At 37.7% G+C, this 22,136-nt stretch overlaps 1 long non-coding RNA gene across 1 annotated transcript in view; it reads left to right on the top strand.

Moving 5' to 3' along the window:
• The window catches only part of LOC110224054 (uncharacterized), a 61,558-nt gene extending 40,793 nt beyond the window's left edge, over nucleotides 1-20,765 (top strand). The window contains exons 3-4 of the long non-coding RNA XR_013485739.1: nucleotides 4,131-4,227; nucleotides 20,652-20,765. This is a non-coding gene — a long non-coding RNA (uncharacterized LOC110224054). The remainder of the gene's footprint in view (nucleotides 1-4,130; nucleotides 4,228-20,651) is intronic.
• Nucleotides 20,766-22,136: the final 1,371 nt, after the last annotated feature.

Raw genomic sequence — 22,136 nt, 5'->3', positions numbered from 1 at the left:
ATACATGATAGCTACTATTATTGTTGTTCTTCTTACTATTGTAATCATTTCTCATTTGGACTACTAAAATCACCTCCCATCTGGTCTCCAATCTTCTAATTGCTCTCTTCTTCAGTGCATCTTCCACCAAACTACCCTAACTATTCAAATAAACTTCAAGCATAGCTCTCTATCATGGCAAACTTTTCTCCCAAAAAATCCTCATTTTCTCCATAACCTTTATATTGAAAATAAATTCCTCAGTCTGGCATTTAAGGCCATTTACAATCTGGCCCCTTTCTACCATTTCAGCCTTTTTGTGTATTACTCACCTTCATGGACTCCCTATTTCAGCTAAATTGTACTACCTTATATTTCTCAGAATGGCCACTCCATCTCCTGATTCTATGTATTCACACAAATATTCCACCAAAACCTGGTGTGCCCAGGCTCTTCTCTTAGGTCTTTGGACTTCCTCCAAGGCTCAGCTTAGATGTCAACTCCTCCATGAAGCCATCTGTACTTCTTTGTTGCCCTTGCCATGCCCTGAAGGTTTTAGGAATTTTATCTCCAGCACTTTTACCTTAGGGATTTAAGAGTACTGTTTGGCTCCTGACTCTACTGTTGCACTATGTCATTAAGGCCTCAGCCATGCTTTACGTCACTCTCTGCCCTTATTTTCATCAGCCTCACCAACTGCCTTGCTACCATGCATATATTCTTTCCAACACCCCCCTAAGGTTCTAGAACCATGGTCAAATGAACTACCGTATTTTTCTTGGAAAGTTGCACCAATGTGGCCCTCCCCGGTTACCACTTCCAATGTGAGTTTTCTTGCCCTATTCAAATATAAGCTCTCTAAGTGTAGAGATGGTCATCTTTCTTGTATTTTATCTGCAGTGATAATAGTAAGCAGTTAATAGATGCTTTTTCATTCATTCTTCATCACTGTTACTCTAACTTTCAATTAATCTTGTAATATACTTATGTGTGTTCATGTTATAATCCCTCAACAGAATGGAGGATAAGGACTATTTCATTCTGGAATATTGCTTTATTGGTGCCTAGCATAGGGCCTTGCCTATAGTTAGCATAAGAAATTCAGCAGTAGGAAGATCACTAACTTAGGAGCCAGAAGACTTGGGTTCCAAGCCTACCTGTGACTTTGCCTATGTGACCTCTGGCAAGGTTTTTAATTTTCACAGATCTCAGTTTCCTCAAATGTTAAAATAAGGGGGTTAAACTAGGTGGCCACTATGAGGAAGTCCTCTAGTGGATTCTAAATAGCCTCCTAACTGGTCTCTAATCTTCTAATGGCTCACTTTTTCAATCCATCTTCCACCAAACACCTACAACTACCAAAATAACCTTAAGACATAGGTCTCTACCATATCAAAACTCTTTCCAAAAATCCTCTTTTTTGGAAAGCTGGAGCAAGGGTGATTATGAATGGATGGATGAAAAAGCATTAATAAGCTACTTACTCTAAGCAATGGACATGACAATATAAGCACAATGGCAATCTCTACCCTCAGAAAGCTTATATTTGGATAAAGGGAATGTAAGGGGAAAAACTATAAAGCTTATCCCTTCCAGCTCTGGTTCAATGATCCTATTAATATGTTGACTTGAGGAAAGCTATTTGGAAATCGTAAGGCTTTTATATCAGTGAGGGATCGATAGGTGGTGCTGTGAATAGAGCTCAGGGCCTTGAGTCAGGAGTTCATTTTTGAGAGTTCAAATCTGGCCTCAGACACTTATTAGCTGTGTGACCCTGGGTAAGTCACTTAATCCTTGTTTGCCTCAGTTCGTCATCTATAAAATGAGCTGGAGAAGGAAATGGCAAACCACTCCAGTTTCTTTGCCAAGAAAACCCCAAATGTGCTCACGAAGACTCAGACATGATTGAACTTTTAAACCTTTCTTAATTTGGATCTTTCCTACCTTTCTAATCTTCTCACATCTTGTTCCTTCCCTCTCCCAATCTTAACACCCCCTTGCCCCTCCCCCAATATTCCAATCTAGTGAATCTGGCCTCTTCACACAGGACACTCCATTTTGTGACACACTGTGTATTTTCACTTTTTGTAGAGCTCTCTTCCTCCTGTTCACCTCCTGGCTTCCATGGCTTCATTCAAGTCTCAGCAAAAATTCCATCTTTTGAGAGATGCCTTTCCCAGCCCCTCATAATACTAATGTCCTCCCTCTGTGATTATCTCCAATTTATCCTGACATATACATCCGTTTGCACAGAGTTGTTTGTATTCTGTCTCCCCCATTAGGATGTGAGCTCCTTGTGAGAAGGGCCTGTATTTGTTTTTATTTATTTATTCATTTGTTTGTTTGTTTTTGCCTTTCTTTGTATATCCAGTGCTTAGTACAGTTCCTGGTAAACAGTAAGTATTTAATAAATGCTTATTGACTTGATTTTTAAATACTAACCTAAATGAATTTCAGTCAGGCAGCAAGCATTTTTCAAGTGCTTACAATGTGCCCTGGCTAGGGATACAAAGACAGGCAAACTTGTTATCATTATTACTTTTCTTTTTGTTCTACCCATGTTCTGGAGAGAGAGACTTCAACCTGATACTCTTGCAATTCTTGAGAATCAAGATTAAAATTTAGGAGGAGACAAAATGATGGAAATTTAATTCAGAGAGTCCCAAGGTTTCTGCTTATTCTAAGGACTATGTACCAGGGAAGAAATGAACAAGTGAGGACACCTCTACCCCCTAACTGCCTTATTCTCATTTCAGAAGGCCCTAGAAGGGGACAAAACAGAGTAAGGGAGAAAGTTTAGATTTCCTTATCAGTGGTGCAAAGAAAGTCTTTAACAGAGGTTTTATAACCCTCTTCTCTCCAGGGAATTTAGGTATGCTGAGTGTTAGCTGAGACTGGAAAGGAGTAGTTCAGAGGTGGGGACTACCATTTAAAATGTTCCTTTGTTTAATCTTTTTTTTCCTGTTATTGTATATGAAACTTTGAAACCTTCCTGATTTTCCATGCCAGAACCACACGCCAGCCAGTGCAGGTGCCAACTGTGGTGTTTGTTTGGATGGGGTGGGGGGGGGAGGTCAGGCGAGGAGGAGGATGCCTGATCATTGGCATTCCTGAGGCTCAGGCATTGCCCACTGCATGATGTCACTACCTGGCAAATCAAGGAAGGAAAGCAGGGAGAAGTCTTTTAAGAAAGAGAATGTCATTTTGAGACGAAAGGGCTTTTCTCCTAGCTACATAGCACTTTGTGCATCTCACAGTTAAATGGATCCTGTGAGGAGTAAAGATCTCTCAGGTGATCTCCATGTGCCATAAAAAACCCCACAAACATTAAAGAATCAGATGGTAATAGTAAAACATCTAAGTAATCCTCCTCATCATCATCCTCATCATACAGTCCTTACCCATCTCCCCAGCTATGTCCTAAGCCTTGAGCAGAGCTCTTCAAAAAGCTGATTATGAAGACCTTAAAAGTTGCAAAGGACTTTCCCTATGTTATTATCTCCTGTGAGCTTTGCAAGCATTATTTTCATCTCTTTTACAGATGAGGAAACTGAGGCTCACATGGATAAATAACTTGCCCTTTGTCACTCAACTAGTGTCAGAGATGGGATTTGAACCCATATCTTCCTGAACCTAAGTCTAGAAACAGAACATCAGAGTACTGTGAGTTTTAAGCTCACTTTTGAAGTGATTTGCCCCATGACTTAAAGGGGAAAAATGTACTTCAAACTCCTTTTGCTTCAGTGTCTTCATCTAAAATCAGGATGGCAGCATATTTGGGAAAATGGTACAATGAAAAGAGTTATGTAAATATATAGACACCATCATGCCTTTGGAAGAGGGGGAGACATTCATTGTTTAGCAATAGGGCTGCCTATTCCAGGACTCCTAGGATCATCCCCAATGTTTAAGGTCTTCTCTGGGTGACTCTGCAAAATTTCAGCTCATTTAATCTTAGATTCATTACTCATCCATTGAATGGATACAATGCAACCTATTCCAAACCTGGACAAGGTCATGAAGCTTAATTTGGAAAGGAACAGAGAGGAGGACATAAGGTAAGTGTTGTTGTTGTTTAGTTTTTTTCAGTCATATCCATCTCTTTGTGACCCTATTTGGTTTTGTTTGTTTGTTTGTTTGTTTTTTGGCAGAGATAGTGGAGTTTGCCATTTCCTTCTCCAGCTCATTTTACAAATGAGGAAACTGAGACAAACAGGGTTGAGTGATTTGCCTACGGTCACCCAGTTGGTAAGTGTCTGAGGCTGGCTTCCTGAGACTCCAGTGCTCTATCCACTGCGCCACCTAGCTGCCCCAGCAGATAAATGAATAAATATTTTTATAAGTGTGTTTGGTATGACTGCTTTGAATAAACTGAATCCTGCCAAATAACCTATCTGATTCATTCCCTGCCCAGCTAGCCCACGCCATAGATCACTCAGTTGATTATCCCCAGCTGCTAGTATCTCCTTTCCAAAATCACATTGTATTTATTGTGTTTACATTTTGTATATAGAAGTTTACATGTGCATACATACATGTGTTGTTTCCTCAAATAAACTGTTGAAGGCAGAGCTATTTTCTTTTGGAGTTTGTTATATCCAGCAACAAACATAGTACCTGGCAAATAGCAGAAGCTTAATAAATGCTTATCAGATGAATAATTACACTGAGCATTTGGGTAGGTCTAGAATGTCTAGTGTAACCTGAAGAATCCCAAATTAATTTCTGGCCAACAAAGATTTGGGCACCTTAAATCCTCACCATAAATCACTCCTTTAGGTTAATAAGGGCCTTTGTTAAAAATGTCACCTTGGAAGAGAAAGGTAATTGACCAGATCATCTAGTAGCTAGATAATCTAGCCAGTCACCCAGAAATTGACAAAGACTAATGCATGGAGCATAGATTAAACACTATTTGATGGGTAATAGTATGGAAGAAAAGATCGGAATATGGAGAATTGGGGTAGGGGGGATATGAGATTGGGGAATGCAGGGCCAGAGATAGATACCATAAGGTTATTGTGTTTCTAGGGAGATGAAAGGATGAGTGTGATACGAAAGGGAATGACTTGCTAATCCCAATCAACCTTTTTTTGGATCAAGAGAAATCACCCAGAACTGTTGGGCTATTCCACAGACTGATCAGCATAGGAATTCATGGACTAAAATGCAACATAAATACTTTTAAGCAAAACTATCTAATTGAAAGCAAAGAGGAAAGTGTTTTTCCTTCACCCTCACCCTTGGGCATATAGCTTTCCTATTTCTGCATCACAGAGTAGTTTTCCTGGGATTCCTTTGTATTTTAACATTATCTGACTAATTATCACAGTGTGTCTGTGCATGCCTTGGTGGCAACACCCACCATGTTTTTCAATCCATTCAGTCTTGTAATCCGCATTTATCATTTTGATCATTTTAAAGGATTTCATTTTGTCTCTTTAAATGTACTTATTTCTCATTAAATATACATAACTCCATATTTGGGATTATGTCAAAGCCAAAGTCCAAGTAATACACATCTAAACTCTTATTGTTTCGCATATTTCTAAACTCACTCTCTTTTAGAATCAGGTGATTTCTTCCAAAGCTGCTGAGGGTAAAAGGAAAGGCTGAGTTTCTCATAAGCTGGGATTGCAGTAACTATTATGGTTGGGGGACATTCTAAATGCTTTGGAGCCAATAAACTGGAATGGGAGTGACCTCTAGTGGTACTGGCTTGTTCTTCTGGAGAAAATTGCATCTATACAAACTAAATGTTAACCACTGCCACCATATTTTTCAGTTTTAGCTGCAAATCAAAAACATAGACTTCAGTAAAATGGAAATTAATCTGGGTTTTAGTACTGGGTGGAGACTGGAGAATGGTGAGCTTATATTCCCAGGTTTCTATTCCACCTGCCAAATTTCTAGGCAGCCTGACTTCCATTTATCCTACCTCTCGAGTTGGATTGAGGGAGGTAGTGGGACATACTAAAGTACTGGATTTGGAGAACTGGAGATGGAGAACTTTGATTTAGATTCCAGTTCTTCCTCTTATTGCCTGTGCAACTTTGGGTTAATCGCATCGTCTTGAAGATTTCAGTTTCTCCTCTATAAAATGATGAGGGTGGATTAGGTGACCTCTACATTCTTTCTACCTCTAAATTCATGGTCCTATGACCCTATGATCTCTCAGGTCATCAGTTACATCAATTTTCAGGTCAGGTGATTGTACTATATGACGGCTAAGGTGCCTTCTGGTTCTAGATATATGATCTAGAAAACTAGCCCTTAAATGCAAATGCAAATAGTTATAATGTTGTGAACCAATTTATAACCTTCTGAAGTAGAGAAGAAATCTAATCTCTTGTGATAAAGCATGATGGTCCTCATTATTTTAAATTCATGCAGGAGTCACTTCTTACTAGACCAGCAGATATTGGCCAATACTTGAAGTCAGTAGATATGAAAAGGCCTTGATGGTAAATAGAGCATAAAACATTTTAAGCAATTTTATTAATAATCTATGAGAAAAAAGGGTAAGCATTTCATAGCTATAGTTAGTAGCCAGATATGATATTTATAAATTCACATTTTTATTTTCATATGAGTCAAAACATATTATTAGTCACCTAACAAAAAACAGCTATCATGTACTATAATTTCTCCATTCAAAAAAAGTTTTGATGATACCCAGTTTTGTCAGATAAGAAGGCTTATCATCCATCAACTATTCCAAGTCAGCAGAAATTTAGAAACTCTGCATGTTTATATCATTCTAAAGGTATGAAATACAATTCACACAATCCTAAATTATTCTTCTAACCATTTCATTTAAGTAAGTGTTTAGACAGTGATAAGACCCAAACCTCTCAGAGATTCTTCAAACCACTCCAATGATCTTCATTTCATAGAATTGTGAAATCATAGATTTTCAAAGCTAGAAAAGATTGGGAATGGGGAAGGGTCACATAATCCACATAATCCAAGTATGTATCCCATTCATCGCTGGAAACTTTCTGTAATTCAACTTTCTGCAATTATCAATCTAATGTGGCATACTGGAAATGGTGCAGGATTTTGAGTCAGAGGAATTGGATTCAAATCCCAGTTCTTCCACTTGCTACTGTACCACCTTGAGTGAATCATTAATCTTATTAGTCTTCTGTTTCTTAATCTATAAAATGATTGATTTGGACTAGATGGCCTTTGATGTCCTTTCCAGCTCCAGATTCATGATCCTCTACTACATTAGTACATTAAAGAATTGTGACTTCCTCAGGCATAGGGTCAGACTATGTGCAGCTATAATTTAATAGTCTTCTTATTTAGCCTACAAGGGCAGTTAGGTGGTATAATGGATAGAACGCTGTGAGTGGAGTCAGGAAGACCTGAGTTCAAATGTGACTTCTGACACCTACTAGCTGTGTGACCATATGCAAGTCAGTTAACCTCTATTTGCCTTAGTTTCTTTCTGTAAAATGATGGTAATAACAGTACCCGCCTTCCAAGGTATTGTAAGGATCAAATGAGATAGTAATAGTAAAGTGCTTGACACATAGCACATTGTTCATAAGTTTTTGTTGTTGTTTAGTCATTTCAGTTGCATCCGCTGTGACCCCATTTGGGGTTTTCTTGGCAAAGATCCTGTATGGTTTACCATTTCCTTCTCCAGCTCATTTTTACAGATGAGAAACTAGGGCAAACAGGATTAAGTGACATGCTCAAGGTCACACAGCTATTAAGTGTCTGAGACCAGATTTTAACTCAGGCCGTCCTGACTCCAGGCTGAACACTGTATCCCCTGCACCACCTACCTGCCCATATAATAGTTATTATTATTATTTATTATTATTATTATTATAGTTAATAGTAGTTCAGAGAGGTTAAAAGACTCATCCATGGTCATATGGCTAGTAAGTTTCAGAGGTACTTGAACTAATCCCAGGGGGCCAGATAAACCTGAGGTTTCATTCCTAGCCTCAATCAGTGAAATATCCCCCAGTATTTTCAAGAAAACCATCAGTGGGTATGTGCATACCCTCCACAGGAAGAGGCAAAGTCTCAAGCAAAGCCTTGCTAACCTATAAGCTTGACAAGCTGAACAGAGGGATCCCATGATATATGTCAATAAACAATATATCTCATGGGTAGATTCTTGTGAAATCACCCAGATGTTGATTTTCCCAAGTTGAGCCTGTCAGTTCTAGTGGGCTGGAACAGAATAGAACCCACCGCATTACAGAAAAATTCCTCAACCTGAGACACTATGGTGTCATCTACATCTATTAATAAGAATTATCTTTAGATAGCAATTTGCATTATTCATTTGGTTTATTTTTCATCTGTTAAGGGTATAAAATTCTTCCTGATAATCTGATAGTCTTTTAAATATATATTCTAATAAGTGAGCATTTTTAAAGCAATGGTGAATGATAAATTGAACTTGGTTAAGCAATGTGTACATTTTTAAAAGTTCATTCTTTAAAATGTGATTCAATATAAAAGTTTCTCTCTTGTTTTTGATAGCTTGAACTTAGATGCTAGTGTGCAAAGGAAAACCAGAAGTGTGATCAAAGCAAAATGTAACTCATCAGCACAGTGCCTTTAAAGTTAATCTTTCCAGATGTACATGAGATGCTATAATAAGTCAATTTGACATTAGAGGAGTTTTGTTTATATCGTCATAGGAAAATTGTTAGTAGCTACTTGCACAGTATTGTTGTATAGGATTTCAAAGTAAGAAGATGCAGTCCCTGCTTTTGAAGACACTATAATATTTCCTTCCCTTCCCTTCCCTTCCCTTCTCTTTTTTGTTCCCTCCCCTTCTCTTCTCTTTTCTTTTCCCTTCCTTTCTTTTCTTTTCACCAGATATACCATCCATAGTAAGGCTGTTCAACCAATCAATGAATAAGCATTTATTAAGCATTTACTATGTTCCAGGGACATAATATTGTGCCTGTTATTTGGCAAGGTCTTTGCTCATGCCTGACAGGTATCAATTAATTAATGTGCATTTATTATGCACCTGTTGTGTGCCATGCCCAGTGTTAGGTGAAGGGGTTCCAAAGATGAACATGAAATAACCCATGTCCTCAAGAAGCTTCTATATATTCTTACATTCATGTAATAAATAGAATATAGCCTTCTCCCTCAGGGAGTTTGCAATAGAGTTAGGGAGATAAGACATAACCATAAATAAATATAATCTAAAATATAATATCTTAAGTTCTTTAGAGAGGTGAAAAAAAGTTCTATCAGAATTCATCATAATTTTGGGCTTCCATGAAGAGGATAAGGAGGAAGAAAGGAGACAAATATACAGAGATAAACATTATCTTTGGATCTCTGCAATTGCTGTCTTCTTTGATCTCATTCTGTTTTTTATGAAGTCCGTTTCCCTGGTCCTCTTCCCTTATGCAGGGTCAGTGACCACGCTCAAAAGTTGCATCGAATCATCAGTTGGCTAAATATTTCTCTCAACAATTTGCTGCCACCTAGTGTCCAGCAAACACCCTCCTCCCTTGAATCTTGATTCAAGAAAATGATGAAAGCCTTTGATGGAATCATATAGGGTTCGCCAAAGATCAAAGTTCCCAAAAGCATACGAATATGATACCTTAAAGATTTTCTAAGGCATTCTATAATGTCTGTTGACCCCTTCCCCAAGATCTTATTCGGCATTAATTACAATCCCACATCAGAGAATGGGAATCAAAATTGAACCCATTATGAGTGAAACCAGGAAATCACCTAAACCATCTCTAGTCTTTTTTGAGTTGTGTGACTGAACCAGATAAAGTATGAAAGTATTTGCATATCTTTTTCTTCTAGAAGAACTCCATGATTTTGACTAGAGTAGTCTTCCACTGACCATATCTTGACTTTTCCCCCTGGAGTTGATTGTCCTTCTTGGGACATGCTGTTTGGAGGTGGTGCCCTAACTTGAAAGATATCTCTCCTGGTTCTATTGGGGAGCACTTGCCTTGAGCTCCCTCCCATTCTCCACTTGAGATCCAGCTTTGATGTGTCATACATTATTTATGAAAATCTACACCATTACTAGGATGTGACAGAGTGCTTGACATCTTTTCTCTGTGAGCCTGTTTCCATTAATAGCTGTTCCGAAGAATAGATTTCATTTCTGGAATTGCATACAGTACCGTTACATAAAGTCTGATTGATGTGTACTCAGGTGGGCAGAAGGAGTTATCAAAATCTGAAATCAACTGTTTGAAGGGAAATCAGCACAGGGATTATCATTAAAGAGGTGGGTGGGGATAATTGCCTATGCTGACTGAGTGGTGGGAAGTCTCCAGCCTCCACTGCAGATCCCCAAAAAGGTGCTTAAATGGGGTAGAACTCATTCTTTTGCATGGACCTTTCTGAAAAGAGTGAATACTGTTTGCCTGAGGGATTCTTTGGAGCAATGGATTTAGTCAGAAGTGAAAAGGCACTTAACAAGAAGAAACAGTCTCTTCTGGGACTTCTTTATGGTACAATATCAGAAGACGTGAGTGACTGGCCTTAGTAGCTTATATGTTTTAGCACTTTAAGGAACTAAATAGGCTTAAGTTCATAGGGACAAGGAAGAAAAAAATTTAAAAAAAAAACACAACTTACTCCACTCTTGACTGCTTCTCTACAAAAACTCCCCATCTCTCCTCTTCTTCTCATATTCACATTATCTCACATTACTTCTGTTATTCCTTCAAGCGACAACCTGCACTCTCTGAAACTCTCAAGTTCACGTTCAAGGACACCCATAGAATCATGTGCATTTAAGGGCACAGGGACACACACGTGCATACACATATTCTTCTCTCCCTTTCCTCTGGGCAAGAATCCTAGTTTGAAGAAAGCCCATATGGAGTGGCCAAACCATTCCCAAAATGTGCTGACCATACATTTAAATTGAATCACAATATTAATGACAGCTGACCTTAGAGAACATTTTAGGTTATAAAACTTTTTATAATCATACCATTGGATCTTCACAAAAAGGCCCTGTAACAGAGGTGATACAACTATTATGACTCCACCTATCAGATGGGGAATCTGAAGCCCAGAGAAGAGAAGTGACTTGCTCAAGGTCACAGAGCTAGTAAGATGCACAATTAACATTCAAACCCAGGTCTTCTGACTCTGCACTATGCCATGATGCCTTTCAGTTCAGCCTGGATATATTAAGTTATTTAGATAATCGCTAAGTATCCCACTCTTTTTGGGGGAAGATGTAGGAAAAGCTGGAATCTTGTTAGCAATTGAAATCAGTAAAAAGGTGCCAAATTTGCTTCCACTTTGAAAACTTTGAATACTCACAGTTGAGAGGAAAATATGCTTAAAATTTCTTATTTTAAGCAATCAATTTATAAGGTTTAATTTCCAAAATTAAGATGATTTTTACTCTTGGGTATTTCTTGTTTGTTTGTTTCAGTCAATAGGCATGTTGCTAAATTCGGGAAGATCTCAGATAAAGATTTCTTTTAGACAGCATTGGCTGTACCCTATTCTGATGACAGATTTATTTACTTGGAGATAATTTATTAAGCACATGTTATCAGAAGCTAAAAATTACTCAGGTGGCAAACCATAACAGAAAGTGGACATGCTGCAGAAATACGTGCCTTTCTCTCTCTCTCTCTCTCTCTCTCTCTCTCTCTCTCTCTCTCTCTCTCTCTCGATCTCTCGATCTCTCTCTCTCTCTCTCTCTCTCTCTCACACACACACACACACACAATATTGCAGAATTACTGAAGCTCAGAACAAAAATCTTTATTGATCAAACATATGAAAGATGTCTCCCTTGTGAAACAAGCCTCTTGAAAGGTAATTTTCCAATACTCAAGTTGCCAATTGCCCACATGTTTGTGATGAGACTGATCATAATAAGCATTTCATTCTTTAGAAAAAGCTATTTACATTTCCTGCTTTACATCAAGAAGGAAGAGAACACTCATGCCAAACACAGGAAACATTTGTCTGTTCTGCAAATCACTTTTCTTCTCTGGGTACCACCACTGATTTGCTCATATTGGTATGTTAAGAATAGTTGCTTTCTGCGAATGAGGGAATGTGGAAAAGTCCTTCAGCAGTGAAGTACCACACATCTCAGAAATGTCAGCAAGGTCCCTATAATTAAATATTATCATTACGTATCATTGTCAGGTAGCCTAAAGATGGCATACAAGGGTGGCCTGTGCTGAAACTTGTCTCACACCAATATAACCAAAGCCACTATGATATGCTGGGAAGAAAATGATTTTTACATCAGATGCTATCCACAGATGGGAAATTCAATTAGCTAATCAGTAATTTTTTGCAACTTTTTTTAAAAACAATATTACATATTCCTGAAAAATCCTTTCCTTTTGACAAGTGGCAATTCCATCTAATTACAAGGAAGCAATCTTAAAATAGTACAAATCATACTCCTAGTGTCTTAATCATTACAGTTCTTCACCTATGACCTTCTACACATAGGTTGTCAGTCTGGAAGTATGAATATATCTTTATGAATACCTTGTCTTTTGTTATCATGCCTTTGCTATAATCCAGTGAATGTAGCTCATTTAGAAAAAGGTCAGCTCACATAGCATAGCTGCATACCATTCTGACACCCTTTAGCACTTGAACCAGGATAGCATTTTTTGCATAGCTAGTACATGTTAGCTTTATCTGTCTTCTGGTGGTCCATGCCACACACACATACATCTTGCCCTTGATATCTCAGACCAAAACTGCCTTTCATGAATATTACTCCCCTATGTGTGGTCTCCTCCATTAAAATACAAGCCTCTTGAAGGCATGGGCCATCTCACTTTTACATATGTGTCCTGCTGCATAGCACAGTGCCTGGCATGTAGTAAGCACATAACCATTTTTTCTGCACAATTTTTGAGGAGAAAATATAATATACTAGGAAAGTCACTAGGCTGAGCGTTAAGAAATCAAATTACTTAGCCTCTCCAGGCCTCAGTTTCCTTATCTAGAAAATGAAAAGGTTAGACAGGATGACCTCTAAATTTAGTTCCCTCCAGTTAAATATTCTAGGAAAGTGAAAATTGGTTATTTATCATCATGAAGACCAAAGTTGGTTTAGTTATAATCAATATACCTTTTTAAAAATACTGAATTCAATTAAATTAGTGCGTGTGTTCAGACTGTCTCTACAATGCAGAGACATGGGATCAATTAGTTCAACTAAACACTGAATTCAACCTGGCATTGTTTAGACAGAATGGTTGACTAGATTGTATTTTGGTCTGAAATGAGGTAACCTGATATTCTAGTATTTATAACTCCTAGGTTTCAGGTTTGACCTTTTTTTCTATTCTATCATATTTGTAGAGCTATCATTGTTTACAATAATTCTCTCAGTTCAGTGATCATCTTCCTTTCTAGAATCTTCTGTTTTGTTTTGGAATTTTTCTTCCATTTGCATTTGAAAGTTTATAAACTTATTCTAATCCCTTCCAAAGCACCTCCAAAAAGATATTGCACTAATTATAAGGTAAACTTTCATTGAGTCATAGAACCCTAAATATTGAAGAGACCCTAATACAGTGTCTTTCACATAGTTACAGCATGATAAATGTTTTTTGAATATAGTCTAATGTCTATTTTTCACATAAATCAACTGAGGCCCAAAGAGATTATATAATTTGCCCAAAGTCACATGGCTAGTTGATGGCTTCTTGGCAGGGCCAAGATTAGAACTTCTGATCTCCTACCTCCTAGCATATTTCTTTTCTTATTCTACAGTTTATGTGGAATTTTCAACTTCATGCTACATGACATTCAATGGACTAAACCAGGGATGTGCTGGAGCCCACTCCAACAGTCCAGACTCACATGAGCTGAGTGTTAAATTTTCAGTGTGAGCATTTACACCTTAGAAATTGTTAAACACTACAAATCAGGCTTTGATTTAAGAAATGCTTAAGAAAGTGCTGGAGACTTAAGCAAGTGCTGGAGAAAACGTTAATAATACAGATTAGACTTGAGTATTATGAATTTTTGGACAGATTGTTATTAAACATTTACCAGAACACTCCTGACTTAAACCCAGAAGTCACATCTGATTCACTACTCCTGCTCAGGCTTGTATGATTATATGCAGAGATTTTATCTCAGTTTCCCAAATAAGAGCTTTATCCTTCCAAAGGAAAATTTTTAAATGGAATTTTCCAAAGAAAGACAGATGATATAAAGCCAAATGTGGAATGAAAAAGAAAATTCAATACTCTTTAAATAGGGAAACATATTTCCTAAAGAAAATCCTCATGGATATCCTCCTAGTGTATAAGGCTGAACTAGTATATTAAATGCAAAATGGCGATCTCTAGCCTGCCATCCATCTTTGGACAAAGTCCTACTTTTAATGAGAAATGTGGATGTGTTAACTATAAGTAAAAGTCATGTCTGGATTGGTTTTTTTAGCTATTCTGAATCAAAAATATTAAAGTTAAAATTAGCAATAATTCTTTATCTTTTCAGTTTTTCACTGTGATGTAAATATTCTTCTCTATAGAAAAAGAATTGTAGGTTGAGGTAACCCATGACGAGTGGCTAAGGTAATGTGATAAACTATAAACATGGCTTCTCAAATAATTTAATCAAGCAAGCATTTAGTAAGTGTCTCCAGTGTGCAAAGCACTGTGCAAGGCCTTGGGATGCAAGGAGAAAAGTGAACCAGTCTCTGTTCTCATGGAGTTTACAGTCTTTTACAGGAAACAAGTTGTGTGTATGTATAGAAATATACAAAAATTACAGACACTGATTTGGTGATTTGGGGGAGGGAAGAGTACTAGCACCTGGGTTTTAGGAATAGCTTCGTGAGCAGAGTCTTGAAGGGAAGGGAATTGGGATTCTAAGATGAGGCAAGGCATGTGTTCCAGGGATAAAGGACAACCAGTATAAAACCACAGAGACATGAAATGGCATGCTATGTGTGAGGAACATTAAAAAGGGCAGATTGGCCTAATTATAGAGCGTGAGAAGGGGAGTAATGTATAATAAGGCTAGAAAGGTAAGTTGGGACCAGATTGTGAAGGGCCTAAAATGCCAAACAGGAATTCTATTTGTTCCTAGAGTTAATACAGAACAGCTGAAGTCTGTCCAATAAGAATGTGACATATGCTTTAAAAAGTCATTTTGGCAGGTATGTAGGAGATGAAAAAGGTTGGTATGAAGACTTGAGGCAGGGAAGCCAATTAAGAGGTCATTGAAATAATCCAGTAAGGGTCTGCTGAGCTCCATCAACGGCTGTGTGGGTGGAGAGAGAGGAAAAGAGCTTTGTGAAGGAAAAAACAGCAAACTTAATAACTGATTAGGCATGTGCAGAGGGAGGGAGGGAGGGAGGGGGGAGAGAGAGACAGACAGAGAGCGAGAGAGAGAAAAGAGAAAAGAGGAGTAAGAATGCTTCAGAGTAATGGGGCTATTCAGAAGAGGGGTGGCTATGGGTGGGAGGGGAAGAATGAATTCTGTTTTGGACATGCTGAATTTCATATACCTATGTAGTATCAAGTTTAAAATGTATAATAATGAGTTAGTGGTATCAATCTCAGAGAAACTGGGTTGGAGATATATAGATATAGATACATACACACATACATACATATATGCATACACATATGTGTATGTATATATGTATATATACACATATGTATGTATATATGCACATGCATATACCTATGTATACATATACATATATACACTTATATAGGTATCTATACCTATATAAGCACATGATTCCCTGACATGTATATGTATACATGCATACACATATCTCTATATACATGCATACACAAATACATACATATCAAGGAGTCATCCCCATAGAGATACTAATTAAACCGTGGATTGTTGATGAAGTCAGAACAAGGTAGATAGAGCAGGGTAGATAAAGGGCTATGAATGAACAACAACAACAAAGGGTAGATGAGTCTGCTTATTGTGGGCCAAATGCCACTTTGTATTAGTTATCCCTAAATTCATTCAACCTCCACTTACTGTACTCAGGGGACTATGCTAGACTGTAAAATTCCTGCTCTCAGGAGTTTGCATTTTAGTAGAGGAGTAGCCCAAAATACAGTAAGGACCTCTTCTAGAGATAAGAGAATATAGAGGGAGAACAGGATACACGGGAGAATGGCTTACTGCTTTGAATGCCTAAGTGAATTCAGGAATAATTGTTGTTTTTCAGTCATGTTGAATTCTTTATGACCACATTTGGGGTTTTCTTGGCAAAGATTTTGAAGTGGCTTCCCATTTCCTTCTCTAGCTCATTTTACAGATGAGAAAACTAAGGCAAGCAGGGTTAAGTGACTTGTCCAGAGTCACATAGCTAGGAAGTGTCTGAGGCCAGATTTGAACTCAGGAAGATGAGTCTTCCTGACTCCAGTTCTGACACTCTATTCACTTAGTCCCCTAGCCATCCCTCAGTGATAATACCTGGATTCAAATCTTGCTTAATGCTCTAAGCAACTCACTTAACTTTTCTCAGACTGTTTCCTCATCTGTTAAAAGGGGATAACATTAGTATGTAGATCTTATGCTGCTGTAAGAGAAAATAAATACTGTTTACAGTATTGAAAGAAAGTAGTGTTTATGCATTTTAAAGCACTATATAAGTGTCAGTTATAGCTATAATAGTGTATAAGGGGGCAGCTAGGTGGCACAATAGATAGAACTCTGACTTTGAGTCAAGAGGACCATGGTTCAAATCCAGCCTCAGACACATAACACTTACTAGCTGTGTGACCCTGGGCAAATCACTTAATCCTATTGCCTAGCCAAAAAAAAAAAATGGTGTACAAGTTGTGGGACTATAAAGGATGGAACAGATGCAAAAAATTGCTATTAAATAGAACCAGTGAGATGTGTTAATTACTTGGTTATGAGGGTGAGGTGGGGCGATGTGAGGAGAGGTGAACAGAGATAGAGCAAATATAAGTAGTGAAGTTAAGATAAAGAATAGGTTTAGAGAGAAAGCTCTGTTTTGCATATTTAGAATGAAACATGCAGGCTGGTTGATATGTGGAAGCCAGACTAGAGATCAGAATTATAAATATACCTGGGAGTACTTGCCTCTGGTATCTTTCTGACTCTCTTCTCATTATTTCACTTGACTCCATCCCACAGGGGAAAAAAAACACAGGAAATTCCCCACATCTCTCAGATTTGCCCTGTTTTAAAAAAATTTTAAAAAATCACATACTTCATATAAAAAGTAAATAAAAACAATGTATTTTAAATAGAAAGCATTATGACATAAAGAAAATATATTAGCAGCAATACTGTCAAGACACATGGTCCAATCAAGCAACTTTGCCTCCTCTAAACCCTCAGGGTCAAGTGGGTTTAATCCTGATCTTTCCTCCTTCCTGGGCTTCTTCCATACATTTATAAAGAGGAAAAACAAGCAGACATCTTTATCTCCCAATGCAAAAGGAGAAGGAAATTTCTTGTTTACTTATAATGGTTAACTAGCTAATAAGCCCCATTTTGTTCTAACTCACCTGTGTTTTTTTTGCCAGATGGGGTAGTATGCATTAGTCATCATGAATAAGGCATTCCAAACTACTTTCTTCTCCCATGGTCCCATGCCTCTGGTCACAGTCTGTTTTGTCTGCCTGCTTTATCTAATCTTTATTACAGGATAAAGCTCATGCCTACATGCCATTGCAGGTTTGAGAAAATCTAGTTGTATAGGCTAGGACAGTGGTAGCAGCCTTTACCCTATGCCTTGAGTCTTTTTTTTCCCCCAATTTTTATTTCAACTTTCACCACTCTATTGCTACATGAGCTTCTCCTCAGTAAAAGAGTCTCTCTGGTACCAAAGTATAATGGCAAATTTAGTTCAAAGCAAATCTTTCACCTCCCATATCCCAAGGACTCTGCCCGTGCTAGGCCTGGTGACCCGTAGTGATATGATAGCTCCCCAGAATCTGTTTCAAATAATCATCTGCACAAATGGCGCACTTGAAGTTGTAGGACCCAATCAGTACACAGGAGGATAGGAGGAGGGAGCGATGAAGCAAAGGGTCCAAAATTCACAGAGTTTTAAGCTGGAAGGAACCTTAATCATTATCTGCTCTAGGGTTCTCTAACCTTTTGTATGTACTTTAGACCTCTTTGGCAATCTAGTGGAATCTATATATCCTTTTATTAGAACAATGTTTTTAAATGCATATAATAAAATACTTAAGGCTAAAAAGGAAATCAAAGGCTCATGAAGATAAAGATATGTATAAACTGTGATGTATAAAAAGTTTGAGAGACATAGTTTCTAGTTAATTAATCTTCTTATTAATTATGTTCATGGATAACTAATAAAAGGGGTAAGTGGAACCCTCGAATGCCAAATGCCTCATGGAACCCACTCAACACTTGGAAGAGTGTGTGTGTCTGAGGGTAGAAATCAACTTTCATTAGCTAACAACTAATGAGAAATTAATATTATAATGAGGGATTGGCTTATTCTAATTAAGGCCTGGGGGCCATGACTCTGATCACTCAGTCTTGAACAAAGAGACTTAATCTCTTACCCAGACTACCTCCAAGTGGGGCAATCTAGACAAAAGGAGGCCCACCTGTACTCAGACCCTGGCTGACTAAAATACAATGGGCGATTTCAGATCTAAGTTTTCCCAGTGGAGTGGTCTACCCAAGATTTCAGCTGTTTATCAGCCCTGCCCCTCAAAGGCTGTCTAAATAGCCTAAGTAGTTGTTTCCTAAATGAGGGAAAAGAAAGGGAAAAAACATTAGTCCTAATTCGATAATTGGCTGTTAATATAGGAGAGAAATAATCACTTCTCTTGTATGTGTGTGTGTATGTATGTGTATATAGATATAGATATATAGGTATAGATATAAATATATCCATATCCCTCTAAGTGTACTGGTCCTGCTTCTGGCCCCTAAAGCCATCATTCCAGGAAATAAGCCTTGCATAGAAGATATATTAAATTATATACATTAGACTGTGAGCTCCTTGAGGGCAGAAACTGCGTTTTACTTCTTTTTCTATCCCGAGCACTTAGCACAGAACTGGCACATAGTAGGCACTTAATAAATTTTGGTTGATGATTGATTGTAGATAAGGCCTGGCAAATACTTCTGCAGGTGCTACAGCCCCCCTACCTCCTCAGCACTGTCAAATGGTTCAATATTAGAAATGCATATGATTTTGTCAGTGCAAATGGTGTCAAAGAAGAAGCATTATTACCATATGATGCACTGCTTTACCCTAAGGTCCACTGGGCCTTACTCTCTGACCTACTCCTGAAACCTCCTATATATGTTATTTTCTCCAAGAAGAAAGCGAGCTTCCTCGGAGCAGGAACTGTCTCCATTTTTCTCTTTGTGTTACTAATGCTTAGCACAGTACTTTACACACAGGAGACACTTACTAAATCCTTTCTCATTCCTTCATTTATTGTTGTTATTGTTGTTGTTGTTTAGTCATTTTCTGTCGTGTCCAACTCTCCATGACCCCATTTGGGGTTTTCTTGGTAGAGATTCTGGAGAGGTTTTTCACTTTCTTGTTCATCTTACAAATGAGGAAACTGAGGTAAACAGAGTTAAGTGACTTTCCCAGGGTCACACAGTTAGTAAGTGTCTGAAGCCAGATTTGAACTCAGGAAGATGAGGCTTCCTGACTCCAGACTCAGAGCATTATCCACTCTTTCATCTAGCTGCCCTTCTCTCATTCGTTACCCAGGAGTAAAGATTAATGATAAGAAACTTGCACTAGATGGCAGGAAGCTGAACTTCTATTTCTATCTTAGCCAATAAACTTTCATGGGATCTTGGGTAAATCAATTCACTTTTCTGCTCCTTAGTTTTTTCGTCTAAAATATGAGGAGGTTGAACTGAAGGTTTATAAATACCTTTCCAGCTCTAAGATGCTACAGTTCTCTCCATACTTTTTCCTCTTTATTTAAAGCTCTGCATAATTGGTCCCCATCCTTCCCTTTCAGGTTTCTCATATTTGCTCTCCTCCACACACAGGGCTGTAGTTCCTCCCTTTCTCACTTCCTCCTCCTAGAATCCCTCATCTCCTTCAAAATCAGCTCAAGGGCCACCATCATGAAGCCTCCCTGACTGAGAGGACACTTTCTCTGCCAACTATCTTGTCATGTTTTCATTTTGTATAAATGTGGTATATGGAATTATATGTGCACATGTGATCTCTTCAATTAGAATATCAGCTCCTTCAGGTCAGGCACTGTTTCATAGTATTTGGTACCAGGACTGACACATAATGAGTGTTTAACAAATGCTTATTGCCTAACTGATTGATTTATAGAATATTTTAAGATTTACAAAGCATCTTAACAAGTTAAACTCAATTGACTCTTAGTACAAGGCTGTGAGGTAGCTATTATAGGTTTTGTTTTGCCCGTTTTACAAATGATGAAGTAGATGTTCAGAGATGTTAACTTGACTTGCCTATGGTCATATAGTTAGTGTTGGAGGAGGAATTTGAACCCAGGTTGCTCCAGAATCCAAGTTCATCACTTTTTTCTACCACTTGATGTTTTCTTAATCAATTGACAAGCATTTATAAACATTACCAGCCTTCTGCCCCCATTTACTTCCTTGTATTAGTTCTTCCTTTCATACCCCATTTTTATAATATAATTGTTCCCTTTTACCTTTTCTTATCCAATTTTGCTTTTTAGAATCACCCCTTTGGGGGCAGCTAGGTGGTGCAGTGGATAGAGCTCTGGCCTTGGGGGCAGGAAGACCTGAGTTCAAATCTGACATCAAACTCTTGACACTTACTAGCTGTGTGACCCTGGGTAAGTCACTTAACCTCAATTGCCTCACCAAAAACAAAAAGAATCACCCCTTCACAAACAACTCAGCTCCAACCTTTCTTTCAAACTACCTCAGTAATGATGATAGTTTTAAGAATACTGATAACATTTTCATATATATATATATATATATATATATATATATATATATATATATGTAATGTAATGTAATGTAATGTAATGTAATATAATATAATATAATATAATATAATATAATATAATATAATATAATATAATATAATATAATATAATATAATATAATATAAATAATATAATATATATATATAATATAATATAATATAATATAATATAATATATATATATATAATATAATATAATATAATATATATTAATTAGTAAACAGTTTGACCTTAATAAGTGCCTATAATTGGTCCTTAATATTTTCCTTATATTTCTTGAGGGCATTTTATATTGAATTTTCCAGTAAGTTCCAATCTTTTTGTTACAAATACCTGAAAGTCTTAAAAAGTGCTTAATGTGTTGCAAGAATAGTGATAAGCATTTAGCCTGAGGGGAAGAGAAAGAGAGAGACACAGAGAGAGAGAAACAGAGAGAGAGAGAGAGAGAGAGAGAGAGAGAGAGAGAGAGAGAGAGAGAGAGACGGAGAAACAGAGAGACAGTGACAGGGACAGAGAGATGATGAGAGAGACAGAAAAAGAGACAAGGGCAAGGACAGGGATAGAGAGAGAAAGAGAAACACAGAGACAGGGGCTGGAACAGGCACAGGGAGATAAAGAGATGGAGAAAGAGAGAGAGACACACACAAAGACAGAGACAAAAATAGAGAGAGAAAGATGTTATATGTCCTGAAATTCTGAGAAACTTCAATATACCACTTTTTCTGATGCAGAGTGAAACTGAATGACCATCTTCTTCTCTGAAGCAATTCTCTGTGGGGAGAAGATCTTTGGGAATGGGGAGGTGAGGGTGGGCGGTAAAGGAGGGCATCCAAGTACTGGTTTGCTTCATTTGAATCCAGAAATGTCAAACTTTCTCAAGAAAGCTCTCTGAACTCTTAAAATGACTCTATGTGGGGCGGGATGAGGGAACTGACATTAGAAACCTGGTGGGTTTTGAAAGATTCCAAATTCCTCATAGAAAAGGTGATATGCCATGATTAATTGCATACATAACTGACATCATGGAAAGGGGAACGGATGAAGCTATAGAAAATGTTATGCCTGTCCCTGTTTTCAATTCCTCCCATGTAGCAACTGCTTCTGTTGAAACCTGTTATTGCTAAAGCACTTTTTATTATATATGTAAAAAAAAAAGAGCTACAGTTCTAAAAGAGATGATTGGCACAAAAAATTCAGGTATTACATT

The sequence above is a fragment of the Phascolarctos cinereus genome, unplaced genomic scaffold, assembly GCF_003287225.1.
Source record: "Phascolarctos cinereus isolate Bilbo 61053 unplaced genomic scaffold, phaCin_HiC Scaffold_4;HRSCAF=312, whole genome shotgun sequence".
NCBI classification, from domain to species: Eukaryota; Metazoa; Chordata; class Mammalia; order Diprotodontia; family Phascolarctidae; genus Phascolarctos; species Phascolarctos cinereus.
This window is presented reverse-complemented; position numbering and strand designations above follow the sequence as displayed.